Source organism: Triticum aestivum, chromosome 6B (genome assembly GCF_018294505.1).
Source record: "Triticum aestivum cultivar Chinese Spring chromosome 6B, IWGSC CS RefSeq v2.1, whole genome shotgun sequence".
Classification (NCBI taxonomy): domain Eukaryota; kingdom Viridiplantae; phylum Streptophyta; class Magnoliopsida; order Poales; family Poaceae; genus Triticum; species Triticum aestivum.
In genome coordinates, this window is record NC_057810.1 from 127990388 (window position 1) to 127994003 (window position 3616).

At 42.1% G+C, this 3616-nt stretch overlaps 1 pseudogene; it reads right to left on the reverse strand.

Moving 5' to 3' along the window:
* Positions 1 to 293: 293 nt before the first annotated feature.
* On the reverse strand, positions 294 to 2455 carry LOC123133736 (ethylene-responsive transcription factor 1-like; annotated as a pseudogene).
* Positions 2456 to 3616: the final 1161 nt, after the last annotated feature.

The window sequence follows — 3616 nt, forward strand, 5'->3', positions numbered from 1 at the left end:
CTTACCAAATTCAGAAGATATCTAGGTTACTTCTATCACCAATTAAATAGGCAGAACTAAAGGAAAAAACAATCAAGTGCACAAATTAATGCAATGGACATAGATTCATGTTGTTCACATTCAGAAATGGTAACGATGACATAAAAGGTTACAAAAGATAAATACAACGGTTCATCATAAATGGCTGCCACACATAGACAGTTGAGTAGGGACATAGTCGACCAGAAAAGAGACTCGGGATGAGACTTTTTTGCATAAGCATATGCTAGCCGAAGGTAACAATAGGGTGCTTCCTAATCTCCCATAGTCTTATTCCTGAAACACGGAACACAAAGTTAAAGAGTGATGAAAAGATTTCAACCTCACACTGAACATGCAATATGCAAAGGCTTACCTTTTGTCCCTATATACAGGGTATGAATCCCTCATAAAAATTCGCCACACATAGGCATGTCATCGAAGCTCCAGAGGTCCATGTTGACAACGACATCCTGTGGCACATTAAAATTCAGAAGGCTACCATTGGCTCGTCCACGCTATCATCCATAAGAAACCTTGTCCAAGCCTCGAAATCGACATCATTGTTCTCCATAACATGAGGCACCACTGAGTTGTAGGTGTTACTCTGGGCAAGTGCCGATTCAGCTGCTTCAGCAATCACCACTGAGTTGTAGGCGTTACTCTGGGCAAGTGCAGATTCTGCTCCTTCAGCAATGGTAGAAATGGGAGCAATGGATGGTATATCTGGAGTCTTGGTGTCATAATCCCAGTCCAAGTCAGAGCAGCCAATGGAGTTGCTTCCCTGGTCAGAGTATGGATTCGTAACATTTTCAGGGGCAACAAAGTTCATTGCAGGAACAAATGACACGTTGTTAGGCAGAGCAAGTGGCTGGTTTGATGAAAGTCAGCGGATGGGTAGATGAAAGCATTTGGGTTGGCAAGGTTGTTGATTGATGACATGACAGAAGGTTCATGTGCCAAGCTTCGCTTGGGTGCTTTAGGAGCAGTAGGGCGAGCCCGGCGCTTCTGAGGAACTGTTGGTTCCGTTGGAAAGTTAACCTTGGCCTTGTTGCCACGTATCATGCGTGCTTCAACATCATAAGCTCTTGCAGCTTCTTCAGCACTATTGAAAGTACCAAGCCAGACACGTGAACCCTTGCTTGGATCTCTGATTTCAGCAGCCCACTTACCCCAGGGGCGCTGACGAATACCCCTGAATTGGTTCTTTCTCTTCCTTTTTGCTGAAGGACCATCAAAACCTGCAGTAGCCATGGTGCTTAAGTCATTTTAAGATCAATTTCAATGCTAAGAGGGACCAACACTCACAAACTTCTCACACAAAAATTAAATAATTTCATCATGGACATGAATTTATATGTAAAATATGATGATGGTAATAAACACTGAACCATGATGGGTCAAGTTTGGGTGAAAGCATTAGTCAATGATAAAACAAATGAAATAAAATAACAACTTCATAAATAAGAAATTATAGGGTCCTGATAAACAAGACCTCATGTTAGACCTTTGACATCATTCTACAATTAATAATCACAATTGCATTATAGACGATGTAGAATCAATGATATTTTTTAGACAGATTTGATGATTGGAAGAATAACCATTTAGACTAATAAATCAACGAAATCTAGAACAACCCTTACACACACCTACAACCACCTAACAAGGAAATGATTTAAGAGGCCAAGGCCTCTAAGCAAAAGGAGAAATTTGGCCCTTACCACGGATTTACTGCCCCTTTTGACTAAATTCTAAGCTTATGGATCCCCATCGAAGGTGTAGAAAATTATAAATCACAAGATCAACAACCTAACAACCAAAATTGCTTCTCTGAAAGAAAGGGGCAGTGTCAAAAACAGCCTACCAACCGACCACAACAGACAAATGGAAAAGGCCTAATCCTTCACCCAAATAACTTCATGATAGTGCATCCAATCCAAAATCGCTAAACTAACAGGAGTAACACCACCCAAACATAGACTTCCAACAAGAAAACCTACACAATTTCTCTTCCTACCCAATCAAATGATCAAACCTTTTCTGAACCAATCACACAATCTCCTGATACAACAATCAACTGCTAAAAGGTAATGATATGTAGATTAAAGACTAGTCCAAGCGACCCAGTTCTGATACCTTGGGAGAGGGAGTTCTTGACGGCGGCAAAGGACATGATCTCACCGACCTCGTCGTCGTCATTCTTCTCATCCACCATAGTGCGCTCGAGATCCAGGTCGGAGTCCCCAGAGTCGGCCTCGAAGTCCTCCTCATTGTCATCCAGGCCGGGTCCCCTGCGCCCGCAGAGCCCCGTGACGCGTTGGCCCCTGCTGCCGCCATGCCGAGGCTTCTTCTTCTCAGGCCATAGTGCTGCCTTTGTCATCTTCCGCATCACTGTGGGAACCTTGACGGCCGCGAGGGGCGCTCCACCGCACATGATGGCCGATGGTACCTCGCCGAAGTCGTCGTCAGGGGGAGGCGCCTCGCCTGAATTGGTAATTGGGTAGAATTTTCAATGAAGCGGGGTAGCTGGTATGGGTTGGCAAGTGGGGGCGAGGCCAGTCCCCTATATATGTGATGGACATGTGAAGACGCGAGAGGGCTTGTGGTGGGTCCCACGCATCAGCGAGGGCCTGCACTGCTTGTGGAAGGCACGAGGAAGGTTCCGAACGAGCGTTTCTACTCAGTGAAATCTTGCGTGTTGGGCAGTTGGGAGAAGTGGTATTCCTGGTATTGCCCTTGGGGAATGAATGGATGAATGTATGTTTCACTTTCTTTCTTTGTAGGCAAGCAAACATTTATTAGCCCAACATTAATTGTTGTACTACAAACATGTAGTACGAGTGTACTACTACTGCCGTACACTCTTCGTCTGGGTTTATTGGATGGATTCATCCAATCGAACGTTTAACCAAAAATATTCTTATAAATGATTACGTGTAATGCAAAGATTTTTGTGAATCACTCATAGCTAGTTAAATCATTTATTAGCTCAATATTGTACTGCACACCTGCAGTATGACTGTACTAATATTGTCGTACTCCCCCCGTCCAGGTTTATTGCACGGATTCATCCAACCAAACTTTTAGACAATATCTTCTCATAAATGATTATATCTAATGCGAATATCCTTGCAAATAACTCATAGCTATTTACTTTATTTATTAGCTCAAGATTGTACTACACACCTCTAGTGTTTATGTATTATTACTGTCATACTCCCTTCGTCTAGGTTTATTGGACGGGTTCATGCAACCAAATGTTGGACCAATATCTTCTCATAAATGATTGTTGTAACTCTATGATTCTTGTAATTTACTCATAGTTGCTTACTCTATTGTTCTCAGTGAAAAGGAAAGTTGCTTAGTTTAGTTACCAGCATGTACTTTGTGTGCAATCATTTGCATTATTATATGGTACTTATATGAATTATAAGTTAAAATTACAATGTTCTCATCACGTTCTTGATCTGACCATGTATATGGAGATCTAGCATTTCTTTCCGACTACCATGGACTTGACCTTACTTAATATTCAACCAATATCCCCTTATAAATGACTCTGTAACTCTATGATCTTTGTAAATCACATGTTGTT